The 21,207-nt window shown below is 41.9% G+C and overlaps 1 long non-coding RNA gene across 1 annotated transcript; it reads right to left on the bottom strand.

The window, feature by feature from the left end:
• Positions 1 to 5,397: 5,397 nt before the first annotated feature.
• Positions 5,398 to 15,095, bottom strand: LOC123627656. Its single transcript, XR_006731399.1, has 3 exons — positions 14,803 to 15,095; positions 14,643 to 14,701; positions 5,398 to 5,558 (listed from the first exon to the last, which is right to left on the bottom strand). It is a non-coding gene; the product is annotated as an uncharacterized LOC123627656 (long non-coding RNA).
• Positions 15,096 to 21,207: the final 6,112 nt, after the last annotated feature.

Here is a 21,207-nt window from a genome sequence, read left to right as displayed (position 1 = left end):
AGGGTTCTCCAAACAGGTAACAGACATTTCATTTATCAATGATTCATCTTTGTCTTCTAATACAAAATGTCACCATCATCAAGTTCTAAATACTTGTATATATTTTTGGGTGTTTCTGGATTTTTTAGTCTGTTCCCTTCATTTATCTATCTCTTCAGCTGTTAGTAAATCATTAACCTATGGAATCCATGGTATCTTTTCACATCCAGAGGGCCAGGGTTGCTCACTCCATTCCAAAATGTCCTTCACATTATCACAATAGTAAAAGACAGACACCATGTGTCACTCAAAAATTTTAAAACCTTCATATATTTATTTGCTTTATGTAGAATTGATATAAAAAGAGTTCACACTTTCAGAAAAAATGAGTTTTCCTCTTCAAGAACACAGAATCATCTCCTCACATCAAAGTTTCCCTCCAAGTTCCCTTGGTAAAGAACACATATACACAGCTGTACCTCCATATGACATGGATATTGGATTTTCTGTGAAAATTTTTTGCCCAGAAGTCAATATAGTATGGGAATTATTTCTCTCCTTAAGCACCTTTCAATAATGCATATAACATGTTCTAAAACGTGTACATTAAAAATAAAATGCTATATATACTTAATTTCATTTGTTAAATCACTTTAAAATTGTTAATAAAGACCTCTAGAAGGGGAATGATGAGTATATTAGAAAGCAGCTAAACTTCTGTTTTTCTGTTGCTACTCATAAAGATGACCTGGTGGGGGGGACCCCTCCAAGGAGTCCACCTCCCAGGCGGTGTGGGGCCTGTGGAGGGAGGAGAGCCCAGCCCCGTGGGGGACAGGAGGGCCGGGGAGGCCAAGTCCAGGAAAGAGCGTTTCCCCCACACCCTCCCGGCCCTGGCCCCGGCCCCGGCACCCATCCCACAACCCCCTGTCCCAGCTGGTGATTCCCATTACCTGCGCTTCTCATCTCTGCTGTTCAACCATGTTGGATCTTTCCTCAGGACGGTCTCAACTTTACATGCCTCCTCAAAGCAAACAGCGTGGTGGAGGTTGCTTAGCTCTTTGGTATTGATGTTATAGCAGGTCTCCGTGTAGGCCTTCTCAGGAATCTCGCCCCTGTGGGCCACCACAGCCTTCCACAGGCTGCCCTTGGAGGGCGACTTGCCCTCGCCCTCCTTCCTCGAGGAGGTAAAGAACTTCTTCATGGTGCCGGTTGTGGGCTTCCAGACACCTCACCTACTCCTCTCCCCCCCCACCCCCCAGCCCAATCCAACTCAGAGAACACGGTCCGGACACAAGCTCCAAGAAAGCTTGTTTCCGACACAAAGTGAAGTGACAGGCAGAAGAGAGCTGAGCCAAGCCGAGCCGAGCCGAGCCAAGCCAAGCCGAGTCAACCCGAGCCGTTAGACACAAGTGCGCATGCTCACCTCGGAACACCGTCCCTGCGCATGCGCACCTCGGAACACCGGCCCTGCGCATGCCCGCCAATGCTAACGGACAAAACTGTTTTACCCGCGCGAAGCGGGATCCGGTTGCCCAGCTCCGCGGCCTTCGCGGTGTGGGTCTGGATGCTGCAGCTCAGACACCTGTGCAAGCTGGGGAGGCTCGCCATGGGCTGCCTCAGGGTTCCCACAGATGTTCTGCAACTAGGGTATGCCATTAAGGCTCCTTGTACAGGGTATGGAGGGGGTTTCAAACCTGCAAATGGAGATCTACTATAGGTAGATTTCAAACCTCCATCTGGAAGTCTATAACCCAGATCATAAGTTTTTTTCTGGACACAGCCTACATTTTTTTAAGTATTATGTGCCAGGCATTGTAGTGGTAACTTTACATCAGTAAGATAATACCTTTTGAAAAAAAACTCTATCCAAGGTTCCTTAACATGGTCTATGACAAATACAATGCAAACTAGCACAAGCAGCAAACATCATTTGAATAAATGATCATACAAAATAAACAAATGTAAACTCTGTAATGATGTCTATAAAACAGAAAGAAAGAAAAACTTTGAATAAGCCATTTCAGAATGAGAGCTTATAAAATAAACTTAAACAGAAAGAGTTTTGGAGGCAAAACACTACCTGACTTTAAAATATACTACAAAGCTATAGTAACCAAAATAGCGTGGTACTGGCATAGAAAGACACACAGACCAATGGAACACAACAGAGACCCCAGAAATAAATCCACATGTTTACAGCCAACTGATTTTCAACAAAGGTACCTCTAATATTCAGTGGGGAAACGATGGTCTCTTCAACAAATGGTGCTGGGAAAACTGGATATCCATGTGCATAAGAATGAAACCAGCACCCTATCCTACCTCTCACTATATACAAAAATCAACTCAAATTAGGCTAAAGATTTAAATGTAAGACCCTGAACTAAGAAACCACTTTAAAAAAAAAAAACACACAGAGGAAATGCTTCAAGATGTTGGTATGGAGCAGGCTTCTGGGCAGAGGTTTTATGGAGAACACCTCATAAGCACAGGCAATAAAAGCAAAAATATACAAATGGAATTATATCACACTAAAAAGCTTTGCCGCAGCAAAGGAAACAGCGAACAGAGTAAAGAGACAACTGGATTGGCCCAGTGGCTCATGCCTGTAGTCCCAGCACTTTCGGACGCTGAGGAAGGAGGATCACTTGGGCCCAGGAGTTCGAGGCTGCAGTGAGCTATGATAACACCACTGTACTCCAGCCTGGGTGACAGAGTGAGACCCTGTCTTAAAAATAAAAAATACAGAGAGAGAGAGAGAAAGAAGGGGAGAGAGAGAGAGAGACAACCAGCAGAATGGGAGAAAATACGGCAAACCATTCAATAAGGGATTAATATCTAATATTTAAAATATACATGGAACTCAACAGCAAAAAAGCAAATAATCCAATTAAAAATGGGCACATGAACCAAATAGACATCTCTCAAAAGACACCACAGAAATGACCAATACGTATATAAAAAAAATGCTCAACATTACTAATCAGGGAAATGCAAATCAAAATCATAAGGAGCTTTCATCTCACCCCAGTTATGATGGCTATTATCAAAAATACAAGAAATAAATGCTGGTGAGCATTGAGTTCTTTGTAGATTCTAATTATTGGTCCTTTATCAGATGTATAGCATGCAAATATTTTCTCCCATTCTGTAGGTTGTCTATTGGCTGTTGATTGTTTCCCTGGCTGTGCAGAAGCTTTTTAATTTAATCACATCCCATTTATTTATCTTTGTTGTTGCTGTGATTGCCTTTGGGGTCTTCTTTATAAATTCTTCACCTAGGGTGATATCTATACGAGTTTTTCCAACCTCTTCTTCTAGAATTCTTATAGTTTCGCGCCTTAGGTGAACTAATATCTTTTGTAACAACCTGGATGGAACTGGAGACCATCCTCCTAAGGCAAGTATTGAAAGAATGGAAAAACAAACACCACAAGTACCCACTATTAAACAGGAACTAAATGATCAACACTCATGTGATATATGCAGTAAAATTCAATGGAAATCAAGCAGGTGAGAGCGGGGAAGAACAGATGGGCTAAGTCACACCTAATGTGTTCAGTGCACATTATCTGGGTGATGGACAGACTTATAACTTTGACTCAAACTGTACAAAAGTAATTCATGTAACCAAAATGCTTGTATCCCCATAATATTCTGAAATTTAAAACAAAGTCTACTGACCGAAACATTGATCACATCCATAAAACAAAGCATCTAGACTGACATTTGACCAAACAACAGGGCATCATAGCCTGGCCACACTGACACATAAAACTGACCATCCCATTCCCCCTTTGTAAAACAACCAAGCCCCTGGGACCTGTGCATACCTTTTGTGACTCTGTTGCCACTTGACAGTGTTAACAGCGCCATTCTCAAACTCCCCTTGTCCTTTGGTTTCTGAGACCTTGTACAAACCCAGAGGTTCCCCTGCTTCTGTCTCCTCCCAAGACTTTGAATTCATTCCTCTACCATTTCTGCCAAGGCACACAGGTGAGCGAGGCTTGAGAAGTATGTGGGCAACAGGCTCTGGCTGCAGACTGGTAAATCAGCCATTGCCACACCAGGAAACGCACACCCTCAGAGATGAGCGTGGCACCATGCCAGCCTTGAGAGGCGGCTGCCTAAGCATGGCCCAGGGTGGGCAGAGGTGGGAGGAAGACCTTGCACGAGGAGCTGGAGCTGGGCGTGGAGGCACATTTAGGGGCTCACTTGGGGGAGAACTGGGTGAAAAGTGTTTCCTACAAAAGCAAGAATATCAGGGAGAGGAGAAGTGACAGTGTGTCATGGCACATTCTAGAAAACTCTAATAGTAAAGAGGAGGCTTCGGTACAGGGTAAGTAAGTACAGGGTAAGTAAGGTCGGGGCAGAAGATGAGGCTGAAAGAGTACAGCCTGGAGTGCTTCGCTAAGCGGGAGCTGTCATGGTATCCAGCAGGGTGAGTGGGCTAGATGTTGGTGTGGACCAAGAACCACAAGCAGCCAAATTATTGTTACTGGGAAAAGGAGAAGAGCTAGGAGACGGCAGGGGAAGAGGCACAGTTGTGGCATTTCCCCCCACAGAATTAGGGAAGATGTAGGCTAGATCCTATAGGAGATTTCACTGGGAGACGCCACAAAACATTGGCAGGGAGAGAGTCAAATGTAAAATTCTGAGTTGCAGGACCAGGCGGCGATGCCACAGCTCTGCAGGGGAGGGTCTGAACTGGGACAGGGCGGGGAAGCAGAGGACAGGAGTCAGTTGTGGACACACTCACCTGAGGTGTGTGTTAGCACCTGCTGGCCTCAGGAAGCCATCTGTGCCAAGAAGAGACAGGAACACAAGAAAGTAAAGAGAAAGCCAGACACCTCCCAGATGACTAACCAGAAATGGGGGCTGGGCAAGCAGCCAGAGAAAGAGGAGAAGCCAAGGAAAAAGAGATCATTTAAACAAAGTCAAATGCTAAAAGGAGGTGAGCTTGGGCAACAACTGAAGAAAAAACCAAAAAGGCCCTGGGTTCAGACCTTGGGAGGCAGCTAGCAAATTGCAGGGGCTTTACAGTGAATGGGAAGTCAAACAAAAAAAACAAAAGGTCAAGCAAGCCACGTGGAAATCCCTGCTAAGACCTGGGGATACAGGGAACAGAAACAGCAGCTGCTGAATGGGAGGAGCCGCTAAGGGCTGTGTTGAACAGCTGCAGGAGCACCCAAGTTAGCTGAAGTTAAGGACCCGCAGGAGAGGAAGACGCAACAGCCAGCCACTCACTACGTTTATGGGGCAGAGACAAAGGGTGCCTCTGGTCCCTTTGTCACCACGGGTAAAACACTCAGAATATACTTTCCTTCTGAGTCACCCTGTAGTTATCTATGGTCTCCAACAAATGCCCCTGAAAGCAGCCTGTGAGAGCCTGAACCTTGGAGAGAAGTGGCCTTGCTCTCTCCTTGTCATGGGAAGCAGCCAGGGGCTGGAGGGATGCACAGAGGGAGGGTGGCTCACACGGTCTGCGCGGCTGTGCAGGTGCAGAAGCCAGAGTTCACCTACCGCCTGAAGACGAAATGGGTCCTCAGAGGACAGACGGTCAGGGTGCAGAGGAACACCTGCGAAGACCAATGAGGCACACAGGGCAAAAGAGTCTGCGGGGCTGGGTACGGGGCTCCCCACCAGTCAAAAAGGAAGGGAGCCTTGGGCCAGAGCTGGGGACAGGCCCAGAAGTGTGGCAGTCTCCAGGGTCGGAGCAAGGCGGAACGAGGGAGCAGATCATCTCTTCCTCCCCCAAGGGCTGACTGTCAGCCCCTCCTTCTCTCCACATTGCCCAAAAATTCCTGCTTCCTGCCACTGCCCAGGCCAGGGCAGCTCACACGCCACTGGGCATGGCACTGCTCAGCCCGCTTTCACACTGGTCTGTGTAACCGCCGGACTCACATCAGTCTCCCCTGCTTCAGACTGCCACCCCTTGGGGGCAGGGGCAACATCACCTTGAGTCCTCAGCACCAAGCACAGCACCCGGCACACAGTAGGTGCTTGGGAAGGATACGCTGAGTACGACAGTGTTCAATGGAGACTCACTGGTATTTTCAAAGAGATGTTTCCCAATATCTCAAACTCATGGTTTTTGAAACTTACATCAACCTATCCTCTATATCAGCTCTTTGAATCTTACACCTGCCACACTCTCTCAGAGCTGTCCTCTTTTTCATTCCTGGTATCACTACTCTCATGGAAGCCTTTATTGTGGCAATAATCTCCCCTAGAATATTGAATTCTGCCTTCATGCTGCCACCAGATTAATCTCCCCAAACCACTGTGTTCATTTTATTATTCCCAGCTAAAGGTCTTCAGTGGCTTGTTCTCACCTACAGAGTAAAATCCTTCTAATCAAGCTAGTGAACGCATCTTAGTTTGGGCCTAGCCAAATTTAATTCCTGCTAAATACTCCATAATATTATGGCCTCACACAAATTCTGCATTTTTCTGCCCCTGTTCCTATATTCATGTTAGTCCCTTTTCCATAATCCTAGAAAACCCCTCATCCTTCACGCTCTATTTCAAATGGCACCTCTCTTCCAAGAAGCCATCTCTGATCTCCCCAAAAATATGTCTCTTTCCTTCTCACAACTCCTTTACCCATGCTGAGTTTACAGCTCGTTTACAGCACTTGCCACGTAAAGCTTTGATTTACAGTTACCTGGATGTCTTGTCCTCTCTAGACCAAGTTCCTAACAGCTAAGATCATGTCTTACCCATCCTGGCATCCTCCACACAAGCCAACTCAAAGGTCTGTAGAGGAAAGTGCTCAAATGTATGCTCACTAGTCACTGGAAGTCATATATATTCTTCAGATTTACTTCAGTGAGGACAGTCAATGCAATGGCACTGAGATCCTGAAAACGCCCACTCACCAGAAACTGTGAGCCCTGAACTGGATATACCTAAGTGGAATGAAGTTAGTTAACCTCATTCATTTTTTTACCTTAAACAATAAGTGCTCTTACACTTTAATAAAGCCTACAATAAGGTACTAAAACACAGCTCATTAAAAAAATTCTAAAGAAAACAGATGACAAAAGTGGAGTTATAAACATTTGTTTCAGGCAAATTAAACTAGAAATTAAACTACATGATGTAACTAAGATCATATAATGAATAAACTGTGAAGTCGACAGTCTTTAATTTCACTTATCCGATCACGAAGGGATAAGATCATGATGACTTTGTAGATGATCTTAAATTATGTAGGTTTCATTTTTCTAAAATAAATTTAAACACTCAACTGTATATGCAGTTTCTTGCACTCAAGCTTCACTAGAGCATTTATTTAGTAATTATCACATGACAAATATTTCTCCTCTGCTAAAGATGACAATTTTGTTAAAGTGCTGGAGAAACTAGAATGTTTCCAGATCAAATGAGACCTCCCAGTAACTTTATTTTCAAAACATCAACACCATTTCCACCTCAACTATTTTCATCATTTTCAAATTAAATTTCTCCTTCCAAGAGAGGAAGACATTTTTCAAAAAATCAATTTTACTTTTAAAATCGTAAGAAAGAGAGACCACTCCAAGTTGCTGAATATCCTAAACTTTTTACTATCAGACCAAATTTTAATACTAAAGGTTAACTTTTATGAACAAATGGATAATAACACAATTATAACTACCAACATGCTATATTCTATTCCAACTCTGCAGTTCCCAGGGATTCTGTTTGGAGTGGAGCAAATTGAATGAGCACAGAGCCCCAAAGGATGGCTTGTGTGGCTGAGCCAACAGCAAACTTGCTTTTTATCTTCCTCTTTGGGCGTTCAGACTGGTGGAAAAGGAGAATGGGAATTAGTCAAGGCTGACCTGCTCATCTCTTGGTCCCTCAGAACCCAGTGAGCCAATAGGAATGTCATTTCTTTTTGTTGGCTATGGCACTAACTCAGAAATTCCATGAAGTCGCATCTTACATTAAGGCCGCTGAGAGCTCAAGTCAGTGCCCCAGGTGGAAACTGCCTGGCATCAACATTATCCCCCCCAAAACTCTTAAAGACGTGCCACGTTGGAGATACATATGCCTTCTCTTGACAGTCTAACACAGCAAGTGGTTTTTCCTCGGGTGTTGGAGAAAAGACAGTTCTTGGTTAGGGCATCAGATAAAGTGGCTGGCCTGGCTTCAGGTGCCACACTGTTGTTGTTAATAACCAGATTGGCATTCAGCCTAATTAGATGCTCATAAACAAGAGGTAGGTAGGAGCTGATATCAACTGAGGGAACAGATGCTCCCATCCTATCCAAACCCCAGGGCACATGCCCACGGAGAATAGCACACAGAATCTCCATGTGATTTCAGTTATTTCTCCATGTTTTCTGTGTGCAGCACATATAACTTAATTCAGGCATGGCAGACATTACTAGTTACCTACCCAAGACCTATTCTCCCCTGCTTCGGTATTAAGAGAACCCCACTTTTAGGGGGTGTGGTGACACACTCAGTCAAATTCTCACCTCCCTACATTCCTTTGCAACTAGGGCGAGCCATGTGACCCAGTTCCGGCCAATAAAATACAGACAAAAATCTATGGGTTTGGGCTTCCAAGAGAAGTGCTTCCAATTTAAAAAGAGGGAGGTGCTGGCACATGTATTTTTCCTTTTACTTTTACTCAATCCCTTCCTCCTGCCTGGTGTGGCAGAGAGAACTAGAGGTAGAGCAGCCATTCTGTGACTACACAATCCCGTCCCACAAAGGATGGCAAAACAGAAAGCTCAGAGAACTGCAGTCCCTGCTGCCGCACCACCAGCCTGGACACCTCACTCTGAGATGCTTCTCACAGGGGAAAAACAAAACCCCTATCTGGTTTAGCTGCTGGAGTCCAACTTCTGTTACGTGTGACCAAACGTAACATGTACCTTAATTCGCAGTTGATCCAATTCTCCATTAGAACTGGGATTTATTCCAATATTTTTAGTCCAGATTAGTCTTTTCTTCATAACCTCTTTTAGTCTTATTTTGATTTGGAGATTTATTATTCTTGCTTCCTCAAAAGAAAATAGTATCTTTTTCCAATAATGTAAATAACTCAAGATATGCGTGCAATGGTATTCACTACAGGATTTTCTGTTTTGTTTTTTGTTTTTTTTTGAGACAGACTCTTGGTCTGCTGCCCTGGGTAGAGTGCAGTGGCATCATGGTTCACTGAAACCCAAACTTCTGGACTCAAGTGATCCCCTTGCCTCAGCCCCCCGAGTAGCTGGGACTACAGGCCTGTGCCATGACACCAGGCTAATTTTTGTATTTTAAGTAGAGATGGGGTCTCGCTCTTGCTCAGGCTGGTCTTGAACTCCTGACCTCAAGCCATCCTCCTGCCTCGGCCTCCCAGAGTACTAGGATTACAGGCATAAGCCACCACACCCGGCCAAGGATGGGCTTTTTTACACTACCAATTTTATTTCTTTATTGATTGCTCTTCTTAAGTAACTTCTGGTAATGCATATTCATCTAGAAAGTTATGCATTTCATCTAAGTTTTCAAATTTATTAACATCTTGCTGTCCTTCATCTATGCTTATGACTTTTAATATCTCTATAAATATGTTATTTGTACATTTCATTACAAATTCCAGTCGTGCCTTTGATATAATCATTATTATTTTTCCTTGCTTTCTATTTTGTTTATTTCAGATTTAAAGATTATTACTGCCTTTTCAGTTGTTGTGGACTTGCACCATTGCTTTTTTTTCTAATTTGTCAATCATGTCTTAATTTTTGCCCCAGGCTTGCCCTTATACATTAGAATAATCAGCTTATCAAGTTTCAAAAAAAAATCAAACCCTGCCAGGCCTTTGAGAGTGGTGGATTGAATTCCTTTATTAATTTAGGGATAATTGACACCTTTATGTTATTGAGTCTCCTTATCCACTGGTCCTGATTTTACTGATAATGCATTTACAGTTTCTCTATCAAGCAGAACACTAGCTTTGGGGCTGAGATTTCTCATATTACAGAATAACTAGTTACTATCTTACTAGGTTTTATAAAAATTCAAAAGCAGATGTAAAATACTTCTCAAATGCTTTTTGAAATTTATAAAGATAATCATAATGATTTTTCTCCCTAGATCTATGACTAATTAACATATTAACAGATTCCCTAATATCAAACTATCTTTGCATTCCTGGAATAAATCTCACTTGGTTATGACATCCTATTCCTTTCATAAGCTCCTAAATTCTGTTTGCCAATTTTTTTTTTTTTTTTTAGAATTTTGGCTTATTTTAAGTGAGATTTTTCTGTACTTCTTTGTGTAATTTTTGTTGGATTCTTCTGTGTGCTGGAATGGTTTCAACAGCACCCAAATTATCCTTCTTTTAAGGATGAGCAGAGCTCCTCTGAGCTGCTGGGTGGTTCAGGAAAGCACAACTTTGGCAACTTTCTCTATCTCTTTTACGAACATTTGTCTGTTAAGGTTTCTCATCTATTCGGGAGTCCGTTTTGTTAAATTGTATTTTCCTGGAAAATCTTCCAGTTACTCCAGGTTCTCATCAAAACGTGGATGTGCACAGACACCTGACAGTTAACCTGTTAAATGCGCTACAGTTTCTGCTTGATCCACACATTCCTCCCACCCTGAGTCTTCCCTCTCTAACTGGCAACACCATCCATCTCACTGCCACAGGCAGAAACCTAGGAGACATCCTTAAGTCTCCTTCCTTTACTTATTACTTCTATCTATCAGTGATTTATTAATTCTAGCTCTAAAATATATCTGGAATCTCTCCATCTCTCACCTTCTCTACTGCTACTCTCCTGCTTAGAGCCACCATCTTGGACTCCAAAAGCCTTCCAGCTGGGTTCACCTCTTCTATTCTTCACTCCTCAAACCAATTTTCAACACAGAAGGTAGAATAATTTTCGTAAAACATTAATCAGATTGTATTGCCCTCACCCAAAATGCCTTTGCTTAAAACTCATGTACATTTTCCCTCATCCTTAGTGTAAAATTCAAACGCCTCAACATGGTCAATGAGGCCATACCTCATTGAGAGACTACTATGCTCCCAACTTCAAGTAACTGTCCCCCTCACATTCTCTGTTTCTCAAAGACGTCAATTTCTCCCCCAACCAATCCCACTGCTTTAAACTGTCCCCAAGTCTCGTTCCTTCTTATCCTTGGGACTTCCTCTTAAGTGTCACTTCCTCAGAGAGACCTTTGATAACCACCCTATTCTTAAGGTGACACTTCACACCATCGCTCTCTGCCAAAGCACCTCGTTAGGATCCCTCAAGGCACTTACTAACCTGCAATTATTTTATCTTTTTTCTGTCTTCCTTCAAAACATTTATTTTTTAATGGGGGCAAGAACATGTCTCTGTGTGTTAACCATTATACAGGTTGAGCATCGCTAATCCAAAAATCTGAAATCCAAAATGCTCCCAAATCTGAAATGTTCTGCATGCTGACTCAAAGGAAACGTTCACTGAAGCATTTTGGATTTCAGATTTTCAAATTAGTGATGCTCCATTGGTACTTATTCTGCAACTATTCCAAAATCTAAAACAATTCTAGTCTCAAGCACTTCAGATAAGGGATACTCAACCTGCTTCTCCTGTTTAGCACAGTGCTTGATGCAGGGCAAGCACTCATTTATAAATGCCCAGACCCAAAAGGATAGTTTCTGGGATGGGGGAGATTGTGAGAGAGGAACAAGTTCAGCTGCAGAAATGTAATATGGAAAAAGCAGTATGGTATCTTTCAGAACTTGTTTTCCTCCACCCCAATTCACCTTGACTGAACAATGCAAATCTTTATACCTACCTGAGGGATGCAATAATCAAACCAGGCTTCGGTTTTCCTTATGAAAACTGCATTGGATTAAGCCTGGAAGAAAGTGGTCCATCTCTTCTTATTATATTCACATTAGGCCATTTTAAAACAAGAACATACATCTATGTACATACATTTATCACAGAGTTATTTCACAGATCATTTATTACTTGATAATGGAAGAGGAACAATTCAGGATATCAACATCACTGACCCACAACATTTGTAGAGGTATTTCATGGCCACCATTCAGAGCACTGAATTCCTAATTCCTTGTAGCTCTGTGCTAGGGGCCGAAATAATCTAGTGGAGGGATGTTCTTCTCATTTCTCTTTCAAAACAGTTAAGGCCATCATCACTGACATGAAAACATGGTAGAAGGACAGACACTGAATACCTGTTCGACCTTGATTGAGCAAATTAACCTCTCATAAGGCCCTCGCACAAGCATGCAGCCCAGGGCCAGGCATTCACAGGTATTCAGGGTGAGCTAAGAGAACCACCACCATCCCTCACTGGCAAAGCAAAGGGCAATTTTTTTCGGTGTTTGCCAGGGAAGAGAGCAAAGGCAAAACCCTGAAGGAGGCATATTTAGAAGAGATGTTTTCTCTGAGGTATTCTAAATTCACACAGGGGCCTCTTATCAAAGGGAGATAAATACAAATAATGATTAATATCTTACAACGTTAGAAAAGACAATTGCCTAAAATTTGAGGTTCAGCCAAAATAAATGAATTCTACAGGTTACAGAAGACTAGGGGATATAATCTTCTCCAAAGTTTAATGGCTTTTTATCAGCCATTGTCAAAGTGTAGTCTGGGAACCCCCTAAGGAACCAAAGGTTCTGTGAAGTCAAGACTATTTTGGGGGCCAGGTGCGGTGGCTCACGCCTGTCATCCCAGCACTCTGGGAGGCCAAGGTGGGCAGATCCTTTGAGCTCAGGAGTTCGAGACCAGCCTGAGCAAGAGCAAGACCCCCGTCTCTACTAAAAATAGAAAGAAATTATATGGACAGCTAAAATACATATAGAAAAATTAGCCGGGCATGGTGGTGCATGCCTGTCCCAGCTACATGGGAGGCTGGGGCAGGTGGATCACTTGAGCCCAGGAGTTTGAGGTTGCTGTGAGCTAGGCTGATGCCGTGGCACTCTAGCCCCGGCAACAGAGTGAGACTATGTCTCAAAAAAAAAAAAAAAAAAAAGCTATTTTGGTAACAATGATAATGGCATTAAGACATTATTTGCTTTTTTCATTTTTACTGTCTCACAAATGTACAGTGGAACGTCCGAGACGCCAGAAGACTCACAACAGATTAAGCTGAGAAGCAGATACGACAATCCAGCTATCTTCTATGAGCCAGACATCAAAGAGATTCAGAAAAACAAAAAGCAATGCTTCTCTTCTCACATGTTTATTACACAAAGTCGTTATTTTTCATAAAAATGTTATTTCTATCAATATGTAAATATATTTTTGAAATCTCAGTCTCAATTTTTAATATGGAGAATATTCACAGATATAGCCCACAGAAGCAGAAGCTCCTTGGGGATCCTGCAATAAATGTTAAATATGTAAAGAGTTCCTGACTCCAAATTTGAGAACCATGCACAACCAACCATGGGCCTTCAATGAAGATGTTTTAAAAGGGTATCATCAGGCCAGGTGTAGTGGCTCATGCCTATAATCCTAGCACTCTGGGAGGCCAAGGTGGGAGGATCGCTCGAGGTCAGGAGTTCGAGACCAGCCTGAGCAAGAGCGAGACCCCATCTCTACTAAAAATAGAAAAAAATTAACCTGACTACTAAAAATATACAGAAAAAATTAGCCAGGCATGGCGGCGCATGTCTGTCGTTCCAGCTACTTGGGAGGCTGAGACAGAAGGATTGTTTGAGCCCAGGAGTTTGAGGTTGCTGTGAGCTAGGCTGATACCACGGCACTCTAGCCTGGGCAACAGAGTGAGACTCTGTCTCAAAAAAAAAGGGGGTATCATCACCTTTAATCATGTATAATGCCAGAGAGAGAGAGACAAGGAGAGAGAGAAAGGATTTTGAAAATGGTCCATACAGTCATTATTATTAATTGTGTTAACTGAAATAAATGGTAGGATGGATAAGTCAAATTTGAAGAGTTTTTTTTTTTGGCTTTAAAATATATGGCATGACCAGAATTATATCCTTCCTAAAACCATCTGAATTTCTGTAAAAGCAGCTTATTCTTAACTGGAAGATAAAGATTGAGCCATGAAAAATTTATAGACGGATTCCTTCTGATTATTCAAGTGGGGCGAGAACACTAGAATCTTCCCTGAGGGCAGAGATAGAGACGTAACAGTCTCCACTCTCTGTTTCCCCAGAAGAGAGGGCAATATTCCAGAGGGACAGACACAGCAGCCTCAGGACGTACACTAATTACAACGAAGGGAACTGTGGTGGGTAAAACCATTTGTTTTTTAAAAAAATCTGTGCATATATATGTTGAAAATATATACAAATATAAACAAAACATACAGAATATAGCCTGTCAAAAGCACAATTTGATGTATAACAAAAATCAACTGTTTACTCAGAAACTGAAACATTCTGCTCAAAATCTAATCATTTTAATTTTTTAAAATACTGCTTAAAAATAAACTATTGAAATCAAAAACACAGAAATTTGGATGATCCTGGTGGGCTTTTCAAAATTTCCCATTCTCCACTGGTATCATTGGCCACACTCTGTCCTCATGGAGGGGCCTCAGAAGTGGCCAAGTTTGAAAAGAAGTAGCTACTCAGCTGCTTACATGAGTTGTACCAATACCGACAGCCCATACTCTAGCTAAAGCACTACCTCATGCTTCAACTAAAATGCTTCTAGAAAGAACACTTTCAAAAGTACCTCAGCACTTGCAGATCACAGAACAATTTCAGATCAGCAGACTGTTTCCCCTCGAACTCCTAAAATTGAACAAAAGATTTGTTTAAGTAGTTAGCAGTTATTTTTCTCTGGAAAAGATCTTCTCAAAGTACAGAGAACATTCCGAACAAAGAGAACTTACCAGAGCGTCCTTTTCAAGGTGTTCCAGGGGCTGAATATCCTTCTCAAGATTGCTCAACCCTTGAAGAACAAAATTCTGAAACTTCTCTAGCTTATTGAGTCTGACAAATGTAAAAACCAACAAACTTCATTAGGACTACTTGGATGTGACAAAAGATACTCTTAATTAATCCTCTAATTATAAGATTAATTCAGATTCCTCTCCAGACATTAACTGTCTTGAAAACATGTGGGCATTTCCTGTCTCTTCCTGCCCTTCCCTGTTCACTCATTCCCAGCCTCAGAAACCTAACCACAGTCTTTCAGCAGCAGCGCAAAGACAGCTGGTGTTTCAACATTAACTCTTAGCAGAGCACAGGACAGACGACTCCATGGAAGAGGAGTGGAGGCCGACCATCCCTTCCTACCTTCCACTCACTCCCCTTCCTCTTGCCTTACGCTGGCCTGACAGCTGTCGTCAGGTAAGGGCTAATACATTCTTTTCCCACCTCTAGGTTTTCGCTCTAAAACTCTTAACAGTTGCTATTCTGTGTCTGAGCTCCATGTACATTGCTTATTTGCTTATTGTTTGTGTTCCCCATTAGACTACATGTTCCCTGAAGACAGGAGCTCCTGGTGCTTGTCCCTACTGCGCTCCCACGTGGAGCACAGGGCCTGGCACCCAGCATTGCTCGGCGTGCCTTTGTTGAACCAATACATGACGGAGTGTATCCCCACCAAAGATAATGAGAATTCCACAAATCCAAAGCCCTTCTGGGGCTTGTTTCGACTATCAAATGACATTACATGTATATAAGAATTTGAAAAGTCTTACAAATTTCTATTAAAACCATAATGGTATTATTCTACCCCAAGAAACTTTCTCCTTCAGTTGAATAAACTGACTCTTCATTCCTTTCTTCCCTTCTTTATTTAGAGACCATTCTCCCCAACAAGGAGCAATTTCTATACTCACCTTCCCTGTACCATTCAAATTTTCGTTTCTAGAACCTGACTCAAGAAGTGCTTCCATTGTAATGGCTCTGGATTAACTCTGATCACTATAGGCACCGTCCCTCTACCCCCTTTCACAGCACTTTGGTACATGGTCATAAGGGTGTGTGTGTGTGTGTGTGTGTGTGTGTGTGTGTGTGTGTGTGTGTGTGTGTGTGTGTGTGTGTGGTGTTCCCTCTATCCCCTTTCACAGCACCTTTGTACTTCTTGCTATATGGTCATAAGGGTGTGTGTGTGTGTGTGTGTGTGTGTGTGTGTGTGTGTGTAGTATGTGTGTGTGTGTAGTGTTCCCTCTACCCCCTTTCACAGCACCTTTGTACTTCTTGCTATATGGTCATAAGGGTGTGTGTGTGTGTGTGTGTGTGTGTGTGTGTGTGTGTGTGTAGCATTTCCGAACTGGGGTAAAATATACATAACATAAAATTTACCCTTTTAACCACTTTTAAGTGCACAATTCAGTGGCATTACCTATATTCACAGTGTTTTCCAACCATCATCAATATCCATTTCCAGAACTTTTCCATCATCCCAAAGAGAAACTCTGTCCCCATTAAACAATAACTCCCCCATCCCCCAACCTCTGGCAGCCTCTATTGTACTTTCTGTCTCTACGAATTTGACTACTTAGGTACCTCACATAAGTGGAATCATACAATATTTGTCCCTTTGTGTCTGGCTTCTTTCCTGTAGCATAATGTTTTTGGGGTTCATCCATGCATTAGAATTTAATTTCTTTTAATAACAGTCCATTGTATGGATATATTAACACCATCATTTATCCAGCATTTTTTAAATATACATCCGTGCTTGCCCTGTCTTTACAATTGGATTAAAAATTCTTTAAGAATAGCGTTTTAGGATCATACAATGGTAGACCACGAAGAGACTTAAGGAGGGCATTTAAGTCACCCCCTCTTCATATAGATGAAGAACCACAAACCTAGAAGGGCTAAGTGACGTACATGAGATAAATGCTGTTGGTGGGTGATCACACATCTGTCACCTTGTTTTGAAATCTAATACTTACCTGCACAGGTACATCTGGTTTAAAAGTTTCATTATGCAATTCGGTGCTTTCTTTGCATCTTTTGAATAAAGTGGACTCCTTCTGTACCTAACCTAAACCACCACCACAACAGCAAAATGATCACATTTTGGTTAAATATAAATATGTAAGTTGAGTGCATGGTTTGTGTTAAAAAGACGCTGCCAGCACATGGTAAATATTCATAGCTAGCATCAGTGTTCAAGAACTATGATAAGGCATCCCCCTACACACCTTTCAGGCATTAGCAATACAGAACAAGCTAAAATGGGAAAATTTATATTCATGCTACCAATACGCATATTGAATACTGTGAACAAATACCCATAATAAATCGGCTTACTTTGGTATCACAGAAAGTAAGACAGGACTTTGAAGATCTTCCAAGTTAGTTAAATGAATTTGGTTAGGATAAGATACTTTTCTCGAAAGTGCTAATAAGTCATTAGAGATTTATAAATAACAGGACAGAAAAAGGAGGGGACTAAAATGGCTCTAATGTTCATCCCGTAGACAAGATTTTAGGACAACCTGTACATGCATGTGTCTCAAGACCTGCCACAACTCAGCTGACCAACCAGCCACAGTCTACCTCCTTCTTTGTCCCCAACTCCTCTCCAGTCCCTCGCTTGGTCCCCTCTTTTCTCTTCCTTATCTATTAGCATGACCAAATCATTGTTTTCCGGTAGTTCAGCTGTGTGAAAACACTACCATTGAAACCAAACCATGCTTCTGATTTCCACATAGGTCCCTTTGGTCCTATTGGAGCAAATGGACATGGAACAGATATAAATACAAACTACAATTCACAAAGACATTAAAATCAGTGGTCACATCTATGACAAATACTTCTCCCCAAAGATGCAGGAGCATCTTCGGATAACACCATTGATGAATGACATGAACTTGTGACTTTAAGCTTTTAATGAACTAATTTTTTCTTTTTTTCAGCTTTCTGGAGGTATAATTGACAAATAAAAATTATATATGTTCAAGGCATACATATGATATATGTGCACTCTGTGAAGTGATTACTACAAGCAAGCTAATTAACATATCCATCACCTCACCAAACTGTGTGTGTGTAAGAATAATGAAGAGCTCAAATCTCAAGTATACAGTAACATCACCATTAACCACAGTTACCACACTGTACATTAGGTCTCCAGAATTTACTCATCTTGTAACTGAAAGTCTGTACCCTTTGGCCAGCATCTCCCATTTCTTCTACCCCAACCCCTGGCAACAGCCCTTCCACTCTGTTTCTATGAGATCAACTTTTTTAGATTCCACAGGTAAGTGAGCTTGTGCAGTGTTTGTCTGGCTTGTATTACTTAGCAGAACGTCCTTCAGATTCATGGCAAGTTCGCTTTCCACTTTTAGTGCTATTAGGACTATTACCTTGTATTTTCTTCTCAGTTCTCTAGTGAAGTTTTCAAAGGTTGTGAGAAGGGCAGACTCATTCAAGCTCTCTGGCACAACTTCTCAGGATGGAGTGAAGATGCCTTATGAACAACAAACATAACACATTACATAAAACTAACCGCTTCTCCATCCTCAAGGCCTGAGGTCCCCCCAATGCCCACACTGTGACCCTGCCCAAGGCCACCTCTCTGGAGGATCTCCTCAGTTCCACGCCTTCGACTATCAGCTTCTCACCCTCCCTCTCGCCTGAGCTCTCGCTAGTGGCAAACAAGTTCCCAATGGACTGTCGAGCATCCCCGTCTCAAAACCCACCCAATTCTTTTCTTCCCCATCTAAACCGCTCTCTTCCTTTCTATACCCTCAGCTATGACATCATCTCACTTCTTCTTTCTTCCCATACCCACCCTATTCACTACTGATTTTCCCTTTGAAAATTCTGGAATCCAATTTCACTAAATCACTCAATGAATATTTGGATGTTACTAAGCACAAGGAGTTGTGTACTGGGGCCAACAGGCAGTGGGCAGCAAAGAGGCAAGTGTCCTTTCTTCCCCCTGCTCCTGCTACCCTGGTCTCCCTGTGGATCCCCGGACACGCCAGGCATATTCTCGCCTCAAGGCCTTTGCACCTGAGGTTCCTTCTGACTATAGCACTTCCCCATACATCTGCACTAAGGACTTCTCTGGCCACGCAATCTAAAATTTCAACACAGCCTCCCAACTTTTTAAACCCCTTTCCCTGCTTAATTTTTTCTTAGCTTTCCTCATATAGAACATACTACATGTTTTACTTTTCTTGTGCATTATCTGTCTCCCCACTGGGAGGTCAACTCCAATGAGGGCAGGCATCTTGCCTGTTTTCTTCCCTACAATATCCTTGCCACCTAGAAAAGTGTCTGGCATGGAGTAGACACTCAATAAACATTTGCTGAATAAATGAAGGAATACCCAGCTCCTACAAATAAGATACTGGACATGCCCAAAGGAGATCTCGATAAAATAGACAAGAATTGATTTCAGTTCTCTTATTCTGATTCTCTTACTGGTGAGGATAGAGGTAGAGAAGCAACACAAAATTTAGAGACCTAAATACCAACTATATAAACAGATAAACAGAAATTAATAAATTTGGTATTTTAAGATCTACTAGAACTACTTTTGGGGGAAAGCTCTAAACATACTAATTTTTAGAACTTGCACCACAGCAGGAAATACCAGTTACCAACTTCAAGGTGACAAAACGAATAGGAAAATTGTGTTAAAATTATATCAAAGAACAGTCAATCTTAAAATAGTTCATGCTCTGTGGTATATATATAATAAAGGTGTTTTTTTTAAGAAAAATTAATAACCTAGGTTTAAATATCAAGTTAGATTATTTTTATTAAAAGGAAAAAGAAAAACAAGAGAGGTAATAAATACTAATTGAGAGAAGGAAGATCCAAAAGCCAAAAGGTCTAAACTAGTAATAAGAGATATGCAAATAAATGATCATATATGAATGATCAACTTCATGAGACACCTTAATTTGTATTCTATAATAGAATTATCATAAACTAGAAATCTCACTAGAGATCACATTCCTACTCTGCAGAACTTGGAAGAGCCAATATCCAGCGTCTTTGAAATAAAAATATAAATTAATAAAATTAAAAACATAAGAAATACTCTCAACTGTGAGAGGTACTTTATACAAGTTAGTATCCTGTTCTTCTCACTGTACTTATATTTAGGTGTGTTCATTTATTTGAAAGGTTTGGATGGATATTTTCTATAGGGTCACATTGTTTCAAGAGCAAAAGATTTTGAAAAATCAGTGAAGGAACCCAGGTACAGCTCCATCCTCCTCTTCCAGACTCAAGGCAAACAGCACTCATGCCTGAATCTTCTGTGGTGTCTATACCCCAAGTCAGGGCCCAAAGGAACCACTTAGAAGGGATTCCAGATAGCCTCAATTAGGCACCGATAAGTGACCATTGCATTTCCTTCTTTGCTGAGTGTTCTGCCCTTTCTGGGACATTTTATTTTCTTCTTCTTCCTCCTTTATAGCAAATTTGTAGCAAAAGCCCAAAGCACAGGCTTGAATTTGGACATATCATATCCATACACTACCCAGGGTAAAGCAGGGCATCTGCCAGCACAGATACTAGTTATATGCACCAGAAAGAGAAATCCAGGAACACAGCATAAACAACCTGGTGAGCCCTTGAATTAATTATATGGAATTTGTGACCCTACTAACTAGGATCATCCAGACGGATGACTTCATGGACGTGGAAGTAGTCTGACACACAGAACCCTCCTCTGAAGTGGCGATGCTGGTACAGTGCTTTACCAGTACCCAAGGTATGGCTCTCCAGAGGAACCCGTGCTATGTCATGAAAGGCTACAAGTCCTAAGTGATGTCCTTGGCTAGGTTCTGTTTCCATGGTAACTGCATACCTCTTTTAACCAGCACTTTTCAGCATTCTCAGAGAAGAGTTAAAGCTACACACGGAGAACATCGCAAAAATGAACACAAACATAGTAACGGTCATCTCCAAAGAATGCGAAATCCGTGTGTTTGTTGGTGGCTGGCAGAGGGGGTGTGTCCTTGCTCTCACAAGAACAGAGCTTTCTTTATTTCCATGATAACTGAAGACTTTGGCAATCTGCGGAGCTTCTGAACTTGTTTGGGGTGGCCTCCAAGACACAAGTTTTAGAGAACACAGTCTGGTGTTCACACTGCATTTTTAAACTCATATTTCTGGCAAAAACAATTGTTAACGCTCGACAAGAACCAATCCTATGGTTAACAGCCAGGTCGCCTAAGTGAAGGCATTTTTTTTAAACATTGCTCTGAAGCGACACCGTGTGGCACAGAATGATAAAGGCCAACAGAATAGCGTCTTCACCAAAAGTTCTCCTATGTGATATTTACAGCACTTCCTCACTGCCAAGTCCT

The sequence above is a fragment of the Lemur catta genome, chromosome 26 (genome assembly GCF_020740605.2).
Source record: "Lemur catta isolate mLemCat1 chromosome 26, mLemCat1.pri, whole genome shotgun sequence".
NCBI classification, from domain to species: Eukaryota; Metazoa; Chordata; class Mammalia; order Primates; family Lemuridae; genus Lemur; species Lemur catta.
This window is presented reverse-complemented; position numbering and strand designations above follow the sequence as displayed.